The 19,952-nt window shown below is 40.9% G+C and overlaps 1 protein-coding gene across 1 annotated transcript in view; it reads left to right on the top strand.

The window, feature by feature from the left end:
* Window positions 1-12,957, top strand: part of IRS1 (insulin receptor substrate 1) — a 63,080-nt gene extending 50,123 nt beyond the window's left edge. The window contains exon 2 of the mRNA XM_059928834.1: window positions 11,936-12,957. The gene's annotated coding sequence lies outside the window, so the exon portion shown is untranslated. The remainder of the gene's footprint in view (window positions 1-11,935) is intronic.
* Window positions 12,958-19,952: the final 6,995 nt, after the last annotated feature.

Genomic DNA, 19,952 nt, shown 5'->3' with positions numbered 1-19,952 from the left:
GAAAAAATGTAAGGCAGTTTTTGAGCAGAATTAAGCAAAGCTCATCATAGAGCTGTTAATTAAGTGTTAATTATAGCCTGTCGCTGGTGGGTAGTAATATTGAAATTGTGTGGTTCGGTTTTATTTTGAAGACATTTTGTCAGCGGCTCAGGCTACAGTCTAGAAAGAAGAGAAGCTGTTGTTTTCTTTGTGTACCTTAGGACCACAGCAGCTTCTGTGGCCTATATTGAAAGAGGATCTGTTCTTATCACCATTACCTTAGGATTCATTCAGAAAAACTTCATATCTAACTACCTGGAAATGAACTTGTTCTCTCTGTTCATTGTCTAGATTTTAGGCTTTCGAACACTGTATCCTCTCATTGATGATGGTACAAGTGCAGTGCCCTGCACCACAACCCCCCACCCCGACCCTGCTATTTTTCTTCAAGTTTAAGTTTAGGGAAAACAGACCTAAAAGTGTCTTCCTGGGAACACATCTTATATTTAGAAATTCCAGTTGCTGTTTCTATCTCAGTCTTGTACTTTGACTATTTTTTTTGTAATAAGTCATCTTCCAAGGTGGGTATTTATTTCATCAAGTGAAAAAAAAAAAATGTGGGTAACAGTTCTGTGACTTAGGAGTAGCCTCTTAGAGAACAAAGTCAGTGGATTTATTTTAAAAAGTCAACTAACTCTGGAACCGAGGGGACCTAATCCTTAATTTTTTTGTTTGTTTGTTTTAACTCCCAGACATTTGAAGGGCAATGAGCGGGACTAATAGTAACAAGTAACATAAGGAAGGTGTCTTCTGGTTCACAGTGTCCTTCTCTTGTTGTCTCATTGAGTTTTGCAAATGATCGTGAGGGCAAGGTATTTTCTTCACTTTATTACATTGTGGAGGCAAAATGAGATCAAATGCCTGGTCCAAGACCATCCAGAAGGTCCTGGCTAAGCTGGGCAGAGATACAGAGCTGGGGATGATCAGATGTATTTCCTTGTGGGGTTGATCTCTTTTCCGTGGTCAGAATAGGGGGAGAAGCATCACACCCTGCTAGTCTTCCCCAAATTCTGTTGCTTTGGCCTCAGTAATCCTGATATTCTCCCCGCTTCAGTCAGTGTTTTGCATTGCATCCAGAAGGTTCCTGTTTTCCTTTGGAGCAGGGACATATGAAAACATGGGGCAGGACTAGTTAATCAGATTAACCAGCTATCTTCTAGTAAAAAGGTCACGAGGGAGGGGGATGCAGTAGAGGTAACTTTCCATCAGTGGAAATTGGGAGGCACCCACTGGGACTCTGAGGTCATAGTGTGACAGTCAGCAATAAAGCAAGCCTCGGAACAGGAGCACTTCTTCCCTCCTGCTCTTCCCTAGAACTGATGTGAACTCCAGAAACAGCTGACGAGTGTGTGCATGGCTTCCTCCATTTTCTCAGCTACAGGCAATAGCTCCGGAACATGGTTTCTCAGCCTCAGTGCTACTGACCTTTTGGTAATTCTTTGCTGTAGGCGGCCACCGTGTGCACTGTGGGACATTGGGTAGCATTCCTAGCCTCTACCTACTGAATGCCAACAGCATCCCTCTCACCTTACCCCCGACCCCAGATGTGTGACAACCAAAAGTGCTTCCAGGCACTGCTAAGGGCCCATCGAAAGGAGGAATTATCCCCACCCCCTCAAACAGAGAACTATTGCTCTAGAGACTCTGTGGAATGCTTGGAGGCCAGAGGGTCTCTTTTATGAGAAGTGGGTTTAGCCCTACGAGCACCTTTCAGCTGAAGTCCAGATGACTCCTGCCTGGCACTCCAGCGGGCCTGGGGGTCGCCTTCACAGACCCTGTTTACCTCACTTGGGACTGTGGTCCCCTCAGAGTCACTGATCAATATTCTTCATAAGGGCTCCTTAGTTAGGAGTTGTCACCAGCTCTTCATTAGGATTTTGGCCCACCTGTCCCCAGGCTGCTTCTGGCTCATCCAGGCAACTGGCTCAGTACCACACTAACGTGACGCGCTTCATTCAGCGTGCTGGGAGGGAACTTGTCAGCAAATGCCATTTGTCCAAGTCGAAAAGGACAAGGCCGAGATGTCAGATAATGGAGAAAAGAGGGAGGAACAGGGCACAGCGGAAGTGAGACTTGAAAGGTGAAAGCAAAGGACCAGGAGCTTGGGGTCAGTGGGTGAAACGTCGGCCCCTCTTCGTCAACTGGAAGAATTTGCCTCCTTATCTGAGACAAAAAAGAAGTGTTTGCAGTTAGTTAGAAATCTGCACCATTGTCTGCTTCAAAGACCTTAGAGATGCGAGCGATGTATACATTATCAATTATTTCAGATTATCTTTCCGATTTCTTCCCCTCCTTTTCCAGCTGCCAACGATTAGATGCGTGCATCTGGCAGCAATTTCAGTTTTTCGTCAAGTTACTCAGGCAGCATTGGCTGGCTGTGCCGCTCTCCTGTTCGATTCCTTCAGATGAGAGATTGGGGAAAAGAATTCGGAAACAAAAGCCGCCCAATTCTTTCCCCGACAATTAGAAACATGCTTTGGCACCTGGAAATCTTGTGCATAAGAACCTCATTGAACATACATTTAAGCCTATTCATGAGAATTCTTTGTAAATTCTTTCCTGTAGCATTATAAGTCTTTCATTAGCCGACTTCGAAAGGGTGGGGGGACTTCAAGCTTCTAATTTCTTCCGGGAAAGCAACAGAAGAAGTGGCCTTTCTGTGACATTTATGTGGATGGCATTCACTGAAGAACTGCTCAAAGATCTGCTAACGCTCTCCGTCCCGATATTTAACTGGAGCTGTGCCCATTGTAGGTAAGCAGGTCTTTTGTCTAAAATCGTGTCACAGGGTCATATTTTTAGCTTTACTACTACTACTTTTACTACTTTTACGTTTTGTTCTGGCCTTGCGCCCGTACCCACCTCCTTTCTGAAATAACTTTGTCTCTCTTCCCAAGATACATCCTAACCTTGGCTCTACCTTTGGTCCTTGGCTGCCATCTGGTCTGTGGATTCATTGTTGCTTGCTTTTCCCACCAGGGCGTTTTTGGCTGGTGTGTATTCAGGTATCCGGAGAGGATATGAGATCCAAGGATTTCTAGTTCTTCATGACAGTGGTTCCAGTAAGATTTAATGATTGAGGGCTTATTATGTGTGAAACACAATGATGAGACCTTTTCATGTATTATCTCATTGAACCTCAGTGATAACCCTATGGAATGGGCACTGTTAGCCCCATGTTACAGGTGAAAATATTACGATTCAGGAGGGTTGGTAACTTCCCCAAAATTACAGAGAGAAGGGTAACGAGAGTAGAGATAATGTACATTGTCAAGTCTTTTTTAAAATTTTAACTTGGGGGGCTTCCCTGGTGGCGCCGTGGTTGAGAATCTGCCTGCCAATGCAGGGGACACGGGTTCGAGCCCAGGTCTGGGAAGTTCCCACATGCCGCGGAGCAACTAGGCCCGTGAGCCACAACTACTGAGCCTGTGCGTCTGGAGCCTGTGCTCCGCAATGAGAGGCCGCGATAGTGAGGGGCCCGCGCACCGCGATGAAGAGTGGCCCCCGCTTGCTGCAACTAGAGAAAGCCCTCGCACAGAAACGAAGACCCAACACAGCCAAAAATGTAAATAAATTAATTAATTAAAAAAATTTTTAACTTGGAAATAAGTCCTGAGTTAAAATTGATCAGTCTTTAAAAAGCATTAACAGCCATGTAATGGCTCTGTCTTCATTCTCAAAATAACCTGCCTGGACGGGGTTTCCTAAATTACGTTTTAGAATTCAAAATTGCTTACCGGTTACTCACGTAACACTCAGGTAGTGGCAACCCAAGGGAAACACATTTATTCTGTTACTTTATTGTAAGCAACACGATGCTCATCTTTAAAGTAACCCAATTATTTTAGAACCTCTGGCGTTCTGTAGTCTAAGGTGGATGGTACAGTTTTCCATCCTCCCTCACATTGACTTTTGTTTAATTATTGCTCTCATAGCCCAGAGATCTTTATGCCTTGCATGTCTTTAACAAGAATTCTTAAGGTAAAATGAATGAGAATTGTAGGTTGAATACATTTGAAATACGCTGCCATATACTTATATATTTATGATCTGTTTCAATTGGTTTCAGAGAGCATTCTTTCATTATTTAGACTGCTTAAGAAAAAAGAAAAAAAAAAAATGGGGACAGCTCACTTAACTTCAAAGAATCCCAGATGAAATTCTTCCCAGCTTTCCCCCTTGGTATACTCAAAGCAAGAAGGAAGACAAAGGCTAAAACCTTTTTGTTTGTGATTTATGATGATGCGTTTACGGAGATGTTAATTAGAGGTATGTAGTAGGGAAAGTTTTCTTCTGAGCTTGACCTTCTTATGAACAGCTGGGAATGGCCCTGTCCTGTGTTAGGCCAGTTTAATGACCAAAACACCTACAGGAAGGAGATCAGGGCCACATGGCTGAGGTACCTCGTGGTTCCTTTGAAAGATGCTTGTTCAGTTCAGTACATTTTTCTTGCATTACCAAGTTCTTCCATAAAGTCAACCACAACCTGTATTATCGGGGACTCTGACTAAAACTTGCAGTAAGTAGGAAATAGATTAAACACGGGTTTTCCCTTTTCTCCGGCTGCCAAAAGTGACGTCAGTGGCCTTAATGATCCTTGCCTCTGCCCTCTGCAGATGTAGGGCTGTCTGTGAGAACACTTGTTCTGTGCTCTGGTTCCTGGGCTCTTACAGAAAAGCTGATGATGGTAGATGAGAAACAATTGAGCAGCCGGACAATTACTCGAAGGTAAAGTCAGGCACTTGCTTCCTTCAATTTATGAGATGATTCCGGGGAGTGGGCAAAGAATGTGACCTCTATGAAGTATTTAACAGAAAAAGTAAAGGCAAGGGGACTAGGTCTGCTTGCTTTTCCTTTTGCCTAATTACGGAAACGGTATTGCAAACACCATGTTGTAAACGAAGCCGTGATTTTCATTTAAGTCTACTAGTTTGTTATCAGAGCCAGACAAATAAAACCTATGTCCTGTATATCTGAACATCACAAAAAAAAAAAAAAAAACAATGTGAAATTACAATATAAACCTCAGAGCTGGGATTGTACTTCCTGGGAGGCAGGAATAAACTGCAGAATTAGCTCCCACGAAGGCAGGAGAAAGAGCGACTTTTATGACTTGCCTCCTCAGGTAGGGAAGATGATGTCCTGTTATTTTCATGTCTTCAAGCAACAGGTTTATTTTGGTTGAGCTCTGTTAAAATGAAAGCTTCCTGTCTCCCAGCACATGTGGTCTGACGTGAAATGTTAGAGGGATTGTTTTTCTGAGTTCCTCTACCTTGACGATCATGTATGTGGGGACTTGTTAGAATTTTGGCAGAAGAGAGATCTGAGACATTTGGATTTACATTTTGGGGGGAGACCGTTATGGTATTGACCCCCACTTGCTTTATCTTTTAATTACCTTTTGCTTTATCAGCATGCTCTGTCTTTACTAAAAAGAATGGGCAATAACTGAAGTGTATATTCTTTGGCTTAAAAGATTTCTGAATGTTTATTCAGATTTCCTTAATAGATCGTTGACGGAATACTTTTCATTGTTGAGAACCATATGTTGTTGTTGTTTAAATCTATCTTCTGCATAAATCCCTAACTCTCTGGAAAAGTTTCCAGACCCTCCTCCCTCTGCCCTTTGTTGTCGGGGAAGGAGAAATCCACGGCGCTGACAGCCTTCCCCCCACTGGACCACATCGGGAGCCCACAGGCGTGACGGTCGGCTCCTTGGGCCCTCCCTCTCTTCTTTCCTTTGCGTAATATGTGTGCCTTTCTTCATTGGTGGTCTCCTGCAGTCACCAGCCCTGCCAGAAGGTCTTCCCCTGGGACAAAAGGGGAACTGGAGCGAGATGGCCTCTCACATGTTGGCAACTGTCCCCGAATATCCTTCCTTGGCAACTCTGCGCTCTGGAAGGGCTGGCCAGCAACCTTGTTATTTTTACCAGCCCTCCCCCATGTGACTCGCAACAGGCAAAACTGCTATTTAAGCAGCTCCATTAAAAAGCCCTGGCTTGGCCTGTTGGTTACCCTTTGCCATTTAAGACCATGAAACCAAGTCTTTTCCAGCTCAATTCTGGCCTAAGATGTTGGTTTCCTTCCTTTAGCTAAAACGGCTTTCTCCTTTCAACATAAAGTAGCAAACATCTTGGGTCTTACCTCTAACTTGACTTCTTTAGTTCAATCCTAACTTGATTTTTTTCTTTTTTCTTTTTGGTGATTATGGTCTGAAGGCTTTAAAACAGAAGGCTTTTTCACTACTTAGATCTGTCCTTTCCCAAAGTCTCAGCTTGCCCCCATACCTCCCAGCCGTACCTTGTGAAGAGCAGAGAAATGTTCCCCTTGGCCCAAACTTCAAGCTCTCTGGATTTAACTTTCTTTTCTTTGGGTGATTACCGTAGCTAACAGAGCTGGGCTGGTAATGCTGCTTCCTCCCTAGATGCTACCATCAAACTCACATGGTAGAACCCAAGCACTAAGTCAGGAAATTCCTTTCATAAGGGGTTTCACATTCCATCAGATGGATCCATGCTTTCATTTATCTATCGGAGATTGCATGGTGAATGGTAAAATAAAGAACACCTACACACTACCAGGACTATAAATGTATTCGATACTGATGATTTAAAAAAAAATTACTGGGCCTGTTTTTCAGGTTTCAGGTATGCTTAAAAACAGAGTACTTTTGCAGTGTGTTATAAGGTGTTATAGGTAAGCATTCTGGAAGACTTGATCAGCTCTAAATTAGCAGTACCATGAATTAACTACATTAGCATCAATGAGGTAGCTGAAGAAATGAACTGTGGTCATGCTTAGTGGTACGCAGTTGAATATAATTGTGCGAAATAAGAAATCAACAGACCTGGGAAGACAGGATATAGGAAGATGTCACAGGTGCTGTGTTCAGCATCCTGCAAGGTACAGAGCTCCCTACCGACCTCTCTGCTCTCACATCCCTTCCACCTTTTTTCTCCCTCTGATCCCAGCCAAAGGTAACCTTTTTCTCCTCTGAGAGTATTCTCCCCCCACCCTCCTCCTGGTTCTTCTGAATACTTTGCCTGTGCCGTTCCCTTAAGGACTTAGGCTTTTGGAAGCCAAACCCAGGAAGCCAGAGGGTTTTTTTCTGCTTTCAAATTGTCATACTTCTCCCCATACACAATGAATTGGGAGGATGGGAAAGGGGTAGAATACCAAGAAGGTTTAAAATGTTGGTTAACATTTTATCTTCTCATCACAGGTTTTTCAGAATGGGAAAGATCTAAATGTGATTAAAGCATTATTTCCTCGCTACTTAAAATATTTTTGACATTAAATATGGAATACCAAAAGTTCAAATCCTTTAAGTAAATAATGAAATCAGAACCATAGCTGAATAGTGGTTTTCCTTGGGTGACAGGAATTACAATGTTTATAATGAATTATATGTTTATTCCTTCTTTACATTTACTGTCTCATAAATTTTCTATATTACGCTCAAGATTTTTTATTTTTTAAGTCACAGCTGTTTATGTTAAGGGAAAGAGAAATGTGCAGTTTTGACACATTTCTTCAAGTGGAGGAATTTTTTTATATGAATTTTTCTAGTTGAATCTACAATATAAGATCTCAAACAATGATCTCCATTGAAGAAAAGTCATTACTATAGTTACTTTTTTTTTCAAGCATAGTTGGATAAGGAAGAGTTTCTTTCTGGCTACATTTTAGTACATGACAACAGCCAAGCAACTTACAATATTATACTCCTGTCTCCTTAGTAAAAGCAGAAACCGCTAGTAATGCTCTAACCAGGTATTTTAAGTATGTTGCGCTTAACAAATTGGTAGGAAGTTTCAAGGCATTTAAATACAAGATAAAAACTTTTAGCCAATGGGTTTGACTAAAAATGCATTGCTGAAAGGGTGCGGATCCTTCTCTTGTACTTATATCATAACCTTATGCTGTTTTCAGCTGCTTACTCAGTGGAGACTAATCAGTAGGCTGAGATAGTGTGAAAGGAAGCGGAAGCTTTATTTGTTTTTCAGCTCTAGCCGGCATAGTTTAAGTGGGTCGAGTCCAGAAGATGTAAATTCCTACTGGGTACAATAATGCAATAATCCATAGGTCTCAAGTAGCATTGCCCAAGTGTTGACTTATTTGATAATGCTTTAAAAATTACATTTTTCATTACTAGCAGCAGGATTAGGTGGGTTTTATCCTGTGAGAAGACACATGCGGACCGTAGATGCTGATGTGGTGATGAAATTTTGTCAAAATGTAATTTCCTGCTACTAAACCTTGTGACAGGTGCATCGTATTTCTGGGTTCAGAAGTTATTCCCCAGTGATGTAACTAGAGAGAATGTATAACGGGAACATCACCATTTGATATTTGCACAGCTCTTCTCCAAGGATATGTTTTGCTTTTTCCGTTTCCAGTTTATGAGAGCTACAAATGAGTTTTTGTAAAACATCGTAGCAATATTTGCCTGATATGGTTGGTTGTGAGTCGATTGGAGTTGTATATATAAAGTGCATTAAACACACATTACCCATGTCTTCTTTTTCAGCACGTGCGTTACAGCCTTTATCATTGTATTTTTTTAAATTTGTCACTCAACAGATGTTTATTGCATTTAATGACTGTGGGAGGCTAGTATTGCTTTTTGTTTTTTTTTTTTACATATTCCCAAGTTACAAAGATGTATGAATATAGATTATATTGCATGCAAACAAATATACACGGTTGCCCTTCTTCAAGTAATTTGCTTTATTCAAGCGCAGCCCTTCTTGATTGCAAGTGTGTAGAGGCAGGCATATAGACAGATGAACTGAAATCCCATGAGGCGTCTGCTAAGGTGTGTGTGTAATGTTAGGAGAGTTCCTTTCCGACAAAACTCATTACAGCAATGGTAAACAGCTATGGTTTTGGAACTTTCGTTTTTGGAGTTCTTTGGCTTTCGATAATACCTCTCTGGGAACCATTATCCAGCTTAATCAGCTCTTTTACTCACCATATTTGGCTCTCAAAGCTTTTTGGCTGTCTCCAGAGATCAAATGTGCCCTCACACGGCCAAACTGGCTGCTATAGAGACCATTCAAAAGAATATGCCCAAGGCTGAGAAGGCAGTTGCAAGAAGGAAATGGGACTTGAAGAAGGCATTCCAAAAATGCTTCGAACAATGGCTGCATGACTGGAATAAGTATGCAGACCCCAAGGTGGCTGCAGGAAGGAAGAGTCCTCACTGAGGATGTCTGTTAAAAATCTTTGTCGTTTACTCAGTAGCTAAACTTTATGTACCGACACAGACACACACACACACACCCTTGCACAAAGATAAACAGTTGTGAACTTCAGACTCTCTCTTTAAATTTTTCCAGGCCTCTATCGTCTGTTTATAGCTTCTGTTCCCATTTCCTCTGTGTCAGCCTTGCCTACCACTTTCCCACTTTAACTTTTTTCTAGACTCCTAAGTTGATGGTGCTGGTAGGTAGCATTAGTGGCTGAGACATACGTTGATCAGGATTTACGATAAAGGCTTTGAAAAGTAGCATGCCGAGATTTTGGAGTGGAAGGTATATGAAGGAATTGTTATATCCTTTTATTTCCTGCTCTTTGAACATACTACTTGTGGAAAATTACAGGGATGGTTTCCGAGTGGGCCAAAGCAATAGATTTCAGCATCTGGCGAAGCCATATTTTTTTTTCTCTCTCCTCGAAGGGCCCCCAATTTCTGCCCTTCTGCATCCATGCAGGTTGGCACATGTGATGACACAACTGGATATAGTTTGTTCCTGTGCTAAGCTGTTCATTCAGCTGTTCTGGATGAGAGCCAGATGTAAAATGAAAAGCACATTGTGCATCCTTAACTTTTCCCCCATTTTACATAAATTGGCAGTTTGTTTGTTTGTCTCAAGCCTTTGTAATAAAGTATGGCCTTCCTACTTAATTTTAGGCCCGGATGTATGAAGCTGTGTTAAGCTGTATGTAGATATCCTGGTGGGAACATTTTGGTAGATTGCAATATGAATTCAGGAGAAACTTGAAAGTAAGTAAGATCTCTGGGGTTTTTGAAAGGCCAGGTTTTCTTTCACTTGTAGCTTTCACAGTAAATCCTGTTTCTCTGGCAATTAAAGAGATAAGCCTGGAGTGCTTTTTTTGTTTGTTTTTTTTACCTTGGTGTCTCCATGTCAAGGCTTTATTTGTAAGTAGAAAAATAGACTTTCTCTGTCATTTAGGGGCGGAGTTAAGACTGTGAAATGAACAGAAATCTCCTGGTAAAACTGAGTCCTCATCTGGTAAATTCAACTTCCCTGAAAGCCATTCTGTAGATGGTGAATGCTGGCTGGTCCCAGCCATACTCTCCTTCAGAGAGGAGGGGCAGAGAAAAGAAAAAGTTAACGTCGGTCAACATTTACCTTGTGTGGATTTTCTAGTCTATCGCTGTCCTTGTGACTGACCTGGATCATTACTGCTTGCATGTTGATCATATCACAAAGCATGTCCTTGTGGTCCCTTCACTTATTTAAAGACGTCTTGGCCTGTCCTTCAAGGTTCCTCACCATCCACCCCAACCTGCGTTTGTAGACGTCACTCCTCCTACCCCTTTGCAGATATCTTGTACTCCGACAAAACCACATCCCTCACTTGGCCTGTCCAGGGCTGGGCTCTCATCCCACCGGGCCTCGTTTTGTCCTGTGCCCCCAGTGAGAAGTGTGCCTTGTCCCTTTCATTCATTCTGCTCATATTTAATGAGTTCCTGCTAGGTACCAGCCCATGTGCTGGGTTCTGGAGATGCAACACTGAAACACCATCCCTGTTTCCACATCCCCAAACTATTCCATTTCTTCCAAACCAAGCCAAGTGTGTCAACGAGGTGCTTCCTTTACTCTTCTAGCTAGAAGTGTTCTTCCCACCTCCGTACCTCCAGAGCTTTTTGCTTATGTGCATCTATCATGGTATTCACCCCGTTTCTACTTTGCATTCCGTCTATCTGTGAGTGAAGCTTACCTTCCTTGCTAGAATTTCTAGAAAGCAGAGCCTATAGCAGAATTCACCTTTGTATCCTCCATAGTACTTAATGCAACCATTTACTCATTCAACAGATATATTGATTAGCTACTCTGTGCCATCTACTGCTCAGGACATTCTATAAATATTGATATTTATAGATACCTTTTGGATGCACGAAAAATAGGGACCTCAGAAGGATTATCTAATGTTAAGACTTGAGAGCAAAAGAGGCTTTATGAGGTTGAAAAGGTGTCTCCTCTCTGGAGGGGAATGGGTAACACCCCTTGAGGTTTGACTTTTTAAATTGCATAGAAGAAATGTTGTATTTCTGCCAGAATAACTTATTTCTGTTAGACCTAAATCGGAACCCTTTCTTTAGTTAATGATTAACTAGGTCTCTTTTGCTTGGATCTCCTTTTGCATCTAAAATTCTCCTGTCAACCAATGTCAGGTTAAAAACCGATTTCAGATTTTGTAATGTTAAGCCCTGCAACTTCAAATTCTAAAATCTGTAGTTGACTTTTAACCAAAAGAAGATTAAGCCTAGCCTGACTGTAAGCTGCTTACCACATTTTGTAGTTGTTTTACACAAAATCTGCAGTGGACATTTTTGTTTGGATCATAAGAACATCAAAGTGTTTTGTATTTTTGTATTGCTAAACTTCTGAAACCTCCAAATCACATCGATTGGTTTACTGACTTAATATTGACTATTTTGAGTTTGTGATTGCTTTAGACTCTTGCATTTTGAAAGAAAGAAGTTAAGTACAGTTTGTTGATTGTACTGAAGTACTCAGTACTGCTTGTGCCTGTAACTTCAGTTTATCTGGTGCTGCCCCTTTTAAAAGAAGAACCCTAAAAAGCTATCAAACGTGCATTTTGAGATGCCCATGGTGACGAATTCTTTCGTTTTCCTTTTCAGAATGAAGACCTAAATGACCTCAGCAAATCCTCCTTTAACTCATGGGTCCCCAGACTCTAAATATTTCATGATTCACAACCAGGACCTCACATCTTCCTCCTCAGTAGATGGTACGATGCACCCATTTCAGTTTGTTTACTTTACACAATCCTCAGGAGTTTGTTGACTGAACTGCACGTTCTATATCGTGCCAAGAAAAAAGCACTGTGACACCAGAACAATGAGTCTGCATAAACTTCATCTTCAACCTTAAGGACTTAGCTGGCCACATGAGCTGATGTGCCCCCCACCGTGCCACGAGAGAATGGGTTTACGCTCATTGCATTTACAAGACACATTTCATCTGCTGCTGAAACCGTGTACGACAGAGCATCATTGTAAATTATTTCATACGGAACTGTTTGCTTTGGGTGGAGAGAGTATTAAATATTTAACATAGGTTTTTGATTTATAAGTGTAATTTTTTTAATTAAAATGTAACTTTTCTTACAGCACATCTTTTTTTGGGATGTGGAACTGAGGTATACAATGTTCTGTTGTAAAGAGTGGAGCAAATGCTTAAAACAAGGCTAACAAGAGTAGAATAGGGTACGATCCTTGTTTTAAGGTTGTAATTCAGAAAAGTAATATAATAAGAATCATAGTGCCATAGATGGTTCTCAATTGTATAGTTCTATTTGCTGATACTATCTCTTGTAATATAGCCCTGATGTTGAGCTGAGATCCTTACAAGAATTGATCTTAATTTTGTATTTTTTTTTTCTGTAAGGCAATAGGCCATGTTAATTAAACTGAAGAAGGATATATTCTACTGGGTATTTTCAAGTGTCAGCTTAAAATTGGCAATTGAATGGAAGCAAAATTACAAGAAAAGGCAATCAGTGTCTTCCATTGTATATACTGTAAAGAGGAGGCGACATGGGTGATCCCTTCGAATCAAAAGCTCTCTTTGGAATGAACAATGTGGGTGTTTGTAAATTCTGGAAATTTCTTTCTATTCATAATAAACTAGAGACTGTTGATCTTTTCTTCTCCCCTCCCCCACTTCTGTAAGCTTCCTGTTCCATTGCCACCATTTTTTTTTTCCGTTGCACACGTTAGGATCTTTCATTTCCTGCACTGTCTCTAGAAAGATGTAAGACAAGTGAATACTTGTCTTTCATTTCTAACCAGAAATTAAAATTCCAGAACGTGTTTTTTTATCATGACCAGGGCTACATGTCACTTTCCTTAAGACTCTTATCTCATGTTTTCTGAGAATGTCCAGTGTTACATTATTTAACTGAATGTAATTTGGTCCATTTGCCCTGGTGGCTACTGGCCTATGCGTGATTAGTTAATAAAACCCAGGGCACAGAGAGCACATCAAAGCATAATGACCTGCTATGGAAACATCTAGCCAGCAGTGAAAATGTTAATCCTTTTCTTGTTTGGAAGGTACACACATCTTGGAATTTTTCCTTGTGAAAAAGAAATGGCAATGGACGTACTTCAAGAAATTGCCTACAGAGTTTTGAATCTTTGACCAGGAAACTTCCTAAAGGTTCAGTGAAATTAAAGCTAGTATCAGACTTGCCCGGAGTCCATGTAAACTCTCTATCAGGAAGTCCCAGCCCTGCTATTGAGAGAAGCAACATTTTCTTTCACTGAAGGGTTGATCTCCCTGGGTGGGAGAGGGGCTGCCAGGAAGGGGCCAGGGTTGGGGGCCATTGCAGTGGCTGCTCATCAATGGGCCAGGTACCCCCTGCTCTACTCAAAAGGGAGTGGAGATCAATGGAACCCCTCACCCTGCTGAGACCTGTGCTACTGTTAACGCAGCCGGACGGCATGTACCTCGCAGACTCTTGTACAGTGTTCATTGTTGCAGATTCTAATCGTTTGCATGCTCTTCAGTTTCTAAGATAAAGAGGTCTGTAGTCATAAGAATCCATTGTTTTCAAGGAACTTACTGAATGACATCATTTCCTGTTAGGAGAGAACACTACCGATTTTAAAAATTTGATATGAAAGTTTTTTTTTTTTTTTACTCTTTATAAAAAAGACTTTCATAGTCAAACTTTCATTTTTCAAGTATTTTGACTCTTACTCTTGCTTGTGTAGGAAGGAGACAAGCTGTCCACTCTCTTCTGTTGAAGACATAAATAATTAAAGAGAAATCAATGAACGAAGTCAGCCCCACCCATTTTCCTGTAAAGGTAGTTATTATTTCCAAAGGAACCTAAACTTTGACTATGTATTACCAAGATACCTCTGCATGTGGGGTTATCAACATATTCTGGGTGAGAACAAGAAATGAACCAGACTGGAAAAAGCCATCTCTTGGTTTCTGTTTCACTGACGTTTTGTTGAGTCAAACAGTATCAAGGTAGGCATTCTTATTTAAGCTGCTTCTAGTGGTCCCCGAGCTGGGTTTTCTGGTGGTATCAAACTTCACCCATTTAAAACTGGAAGTTGCTGGTATTTAAGGCAAAAACTCTTGCTCTGTCTACATGAGGGGTTGACCTTTAGCTGCTAAGTCCTTGTGTTCAGTTCCTATTCAGGAGACTTGGCTTTTATCCATTTCAAAGTATTTGTAGGCCAGCCAAAGGCTTACATTAATGGGACTTCTAGTGGCCTCTGGTTAACCTGTAAGTTAGTGGCTTTTCTTCATGAGACCAACCTTTTACAGTGTTCTTTCTTAGAGACTTAGGCAGAGTTTTAAAATTCTCCTTTGTGGAAAGAACAAATATGTTCCATGACTTTGATGATATCTTTATTCTGAGCAAAAGAAAATAAAAGTCCTAGAACCAGCTAAAAGTGAAGAGAATCCATTAATGATCAACCACCTGAGTCAATAATGACAATTCAGTACTGATGTTACATTTGTGGCTGTTTCTTGCTAACTTTCAAAGGTCAGGGACTCTCTTGACTAATCTACGTTGACTGCAAAAATGGATTTTCTAAAAATCATCTAGCCAGAAGTAGAGATTTTTAACTTTTCTTTCGCTGACGCTTGCCTCCTAGCTGTCTTTTAAATCTGAGACATTTAAAGTATTAAACAGCTTTACTAAACTATAAGAAACAGTATTTGACAATACTGAGGCCCTGTTTTGTTCAATCTTGCATCCTGAATGCAATACACCGTGTAGTTGAAAACTTTCATTTTTACTCACTGCGGATGGTTTCAAAATGGGGGAGGGGAGCTCATCATCCACTGATAACAGAGCCACGAAAAATGAGATTAATGTGCAATGTTCCAACTGCTTTGTCAGGGCTCTGTAGGTCAGTCCGTCACACAAGGAGGCACGGAAACCAGAAACACTGCAGGAATTAAGACCTTGACTGGGGAGAGACAGGACCCTCTGGAAGGCATGGGAAGGAGAATGGATAGAGACCAGATAGAAACTTGCTCCTTTGCAAGGACTTGACAGGGGAGTAAGTGTTCCTAGGACCTCATGTATGTTAGTTGCAGTATGAATGCTGCATTTATATAGGCTGCTGAGAAATTCGAAAGGAAGAAGCATACACTTCTAGGGATGTGAGGAAATGTGACCTTGCCAGATGTAAGAGAACGACCTCCACTCTGTGAGCTTGGTCATGGAGGGCAAATAGAGCCTTGTGGTCAGTAGACCATCAAGGGGTTAAACACTTGGTGCCATTGGTCATTTCCAAAGCCAAGTCAGAGAAGATCATGAGGGTCCTTCTATAGCTCTGTAAATCAGTCTCCTATGGATGGATAGAGAAGGTGTGGGTCAGATGGCATACTGGATTCCTTCCCTACTTGTAACCAGAGCATCAAATTAGGTGCTGGGAAGTGGTGGAATGATGTTGGAGGTGTTTGACCCTACTCTTAATGAAATTTATCAGTAATCAAGAGCTTAGAATTAGCTAATACGATTAGAAAAACATAGGGCATGGCTGGAGAGTTGTCTTCCTTTCCTAGTTCATTGATTATGGCATCTGCGATGTATACACCAAGAGATCTGGTACTGTAGACTTTGGCTATTCACCTGGCATTTAAATCTCTCTCTTTGTTTTTGTTGTTAATTTCCCCAGTGTTAACCAATATGCCACATGATAGGACAAATTCAGTAAACAGGAAAACTTGTCTGTATTTGTATAGACATCTTTAGTGCTTTTTTTTTTTTTTCTTTTTAGAACTTTGTTATTGGCTTAAGAATGTAGTTCCCGGAACCATTTTTCTTACAAAGTTCTTTCCTTACACGTCTTGGTTACAGGGTGGGCCAAATTAAATACATATATATTTTTTCATTTAATGTATGTGCAGTTTGGTTTATCATCTTAAGATGGTGGTGCTGCTCATGGTGCTACTTCATCTGTGTTCAAGAGGACCAATGCATGGTCTATATTGCTACCAAAACATTTATTGTATATATGTGTATAACATATGTATTATGTATATATGTAATGGATACCAGGCCAGGTATATATTTTTATTTAGATTCACTTTTTCCAAGTTTTCTTTATAGTGTTATGCTTATTTTCAGTTTTTTTTTTTCCCCCCTGATTCTGTCTGGTACTTAGAACTGTAGTGTCTTCATCGTTAATTAAAGAAAACTGTCTAAATGAATTCACGGATGTGAATGCTAGTGATCCTTCATGTTTTTGATTATGGGACATGAAACAGAAACTGCCAATTAAAGTTTTCTGCGGCATTTGATTGGGTAAGAGCAGTGTGACACTGTTTAACATACTTTAATAAATGATTTTGGAATGGATAGGTTTACCTCACCCTGTCCCTCTTCACTTGGCTTCCAATGGCCAAGAATATAAAGAAAAGACCTCCGAAAAGATTGTGAGTTGCTTTTGTTGGTGGTGGTGTGATGGGAAGAGAGAGAGGGGAGCAAAAATCTATCCTCCCTGGGGTGGAAAGGTATGTGTTCTGTTGAGGGGCACTAGAACAGCCTTGTCAACCTTCAGTGAAGCTCTTGTTCTGATGCAGGTTGCCTTGGAGGGGACCTCGGGACGGGGTCTGAGATGGTTAGGATCATCTGGGTAGCATTTGAAAAATTTTCATCAATGGCCAGGCCAACTCCAGAGATGCTGATTTACTTTGTCTGGGATGGGGGCTAGGCGTCAGTTGCTGCTGCGGCTGCTTTTTATCTTCTCCAGGAGACTCCAGTACAGGTCAGGGCTGAGAACCGCTGCAGGGAAGTGTTGCCCAAACTTGTCTGATGACTAGAGCCACTTACTCGACATGCTGATTCCCTGGAGCTGTCTGGGAAAGTATGTATGTCTAAACAGGTGACTCTTGTGGTTGGCACGTCTGGAAAATCCTGATTTCTGTACAAAGGGAGCCTTTTGGATTGTTTCACCACTAGAATGGATAGAACACCAATGGTTTTTGAAAATAATAAACCATGTTGCCAATATACAAACAGCCAACTCCCCCACTCCTCCCAAATTGAGCTTTCTTGCTTAAACAATTTAAATAGATGATTGGCGTGTCTTATGTTGTTAGGGTAGACTCAAATTATTGAACATTTTGGAAACAGATTCGAGATTAATTTTTTTAATTTATTTACTTTTAACGAGCATGGCGCTCCATGAGAGTAACAAGACTGAGTTTTCTGTCTTTTCTATCCTTATTTGGTGCACCAGGCCAGAGGAGTCTTCCTTCTGCCTGGCACGCATAGTAAATGAAATTTTTATTGTTAAGAAGCAGCATGCAACATGATTGAATAAATGCTTGAAGTCATTATTTCATCTTCACTTTATATTAGCTTTCTCCATTTATTCTTTAAAAAAACAAAAACAAAAAACTGGTTTTTTCCCTGCTAGTGGTATTGCAAAGCAAACATCACTCTAACTTCTATTGAAATTACAAGTAAACATCACTAATTAGTATTAATTTGAGGGAAGTCTAGTTGGAGTGAATTAATGGTGCAATTTATAGCATAATTGTCTTATTACCTTTACACATATACAGAAACAAACTATGGCAAGTAAAGTGTCAATAAAATGCCTGCAAGAATGAACAGGCCAGGAGAATTTGTAATTACCTCACTGATTCTATTATAAACAATAGCAGCATTTATTCTGCATTTATTCTAGATTAGCCACCAGGATGTACAGCGGTTATCTCATTTTATCCTTTCAGCAACCCAGAGGTAGATACTATCATCTATCATTTCTCTATTCCCCAGACAGGCAAGCGAAGAGAGAAGGGGCATGACTATGGTCAAGGGATACTATGGGATGGAGCAGCCTCTCAACCGTGGACTGCTTGATGGCAAAGCTTGTATTCTCATCAATGCCACTGCAAGTCTCTGGTTTCCAAATTCTTTAAAAATTTAAATTCTCTACATTAAAAACACTATCACTACAGCTTCCTTGTATTACTAACTTACTGAGCAAATATGATCTCACACAAGCCAGAGAGGAAACCTCTCTCCAACTTATAATTTTTACCCTACAAAGTAACAGACCCTTATTACACTTATTTCCATTCTTTATCTTTGTGTCTAGCTTAGTTCATTCCTGTCCAAAGTCTTTTTGTGCTTCCCCATTTGTTCCCTCAAGAAGTTCACCCCTCTTCAGCAACACAATAGAGATAACTTTATTTTAGGAACATAGCAGGACAGTAGGTGAGATGTGAAAGCCACAAAAAAATCCAAGCACCTGTGTTTTTAGGCATCAGCTTTTACATATTGCCTCCTGTAAACTCGTTAAATCAGAACTCCTTACCTTCCCTAGTGTGGATACTGATGATTAGATAAATGACCAAGATGGGCAATAGGAAAAAAGTGGGGTCATCTGAGCTGGAGAGAGTCCTGACCTGAAGTGACAGAATGGTCAAAGCTTCCTCAATATAGGAATCCCCTCTCTCATCCCCTCCCTGCAGGGGAGGGAAAGGTTTTCCTTGACTCTCTTAAGGTCCCTGGCTGGGTCTGAAAATTAAACTGACAAAGACGAATTAACAAGAGAAAAACATACAAATTTATACATACGCATTTTTACATGACATGGAGCCTTCCTAAGGACCCGAAGAAACAGCTAGCTGAGTATTTTTGTGCTGGGTTTGATGGAGCGTGGACCCTCGTGGAGGGATATGATAGGTTAAGGAGTGTGAGGTTAGCATGCTGAACTGGGGGAAAATTCGCAAGGCCTGTCTGTTTGCATTCTTCTTGGCGTCTCTTTGTCTTTGGAGATAAGGATGGTCCTTTCCTGAGTGTAGGGAGGGCACTTCTCACATGAGGGTTTTATGACCTGTCTCAGGGGCGGATGGCGAGAGAAGGTCAGAGTGACCTTCCTGCTGCTGCTGTTTTCTCAGACTCCTTCAGCTTAAAATATTCAGTGTGCCAAAGGGCTGTATTTGGGGGTGGCATGTCCTGAACCCCGTGAACCCACAGTGCTTCTCAAAGCTTGGACTGCACACTACCTATACAGAATTTCCTGACAGGCTTATTATAACATAGAGATTTTAACAGGGCCTCAGGAAACTATATTAGTAACAAGTTGTTTCCGCAACACACGCACGCGCCCGCGTGTGCGCACACACACACACACACACACACACTCCTTCTCTCCGAGGCTGCTCTACACCCTGACCTTGCTGGAATGTGTTATTGGCAGTCACTAGGCCCTATCCTTTCCACTCCCTTCTCTGTGTAAGTTGCTCCAAATCTCAAGCACCGCAACCTCTAACTGTAAATGTGAGAGAAGTGATATTGCTAGAGTTTCTCATGGCTCCTGAAAAAATAATCTATAAAGTAGAAATTAGTAAAATTAGTCTAAACTTACGTAGGAATTAGCATAAAAATGCGAGAATTAGGTAAATTTGCACTTACCGTAAATACAGCATTATCTTGATTCTATCAAACAAAATCCCGAACAAAACAAAAGAGCTCAAAATATTAAAAAGTGGTATGTTTGATGGATGATTTTTTTTTAACATCTTTATTGGCGTATAACTGCTTTACAATGGTGTGTTAGTTTCTGCTGTATAACAAAGTGAATCAGCTATACATATACATACATCCCCATATCTCCTCCCTCTTGCATCATTTTTATTTTA

This window comes from Balaenoptera ricei, chromosome 7 (assembly GCF_028023285.1).
Source record: "Balaenoptera ricei isolate mBalRic1 chromosome 7, mBalRic1.hap2, whole genome shotgun sequence".
NCBI classification, from domain to species: domain Eukaryota; kingdom Metazoa; phylum Chordata; class Mammalia; order Artiodactyla; family Balaenopteridae; genus Balaenoptera; species Balaenoptera ricei.
This window is presented reverse-complemented; position numbering and strand designations above follow the sequence as displayed.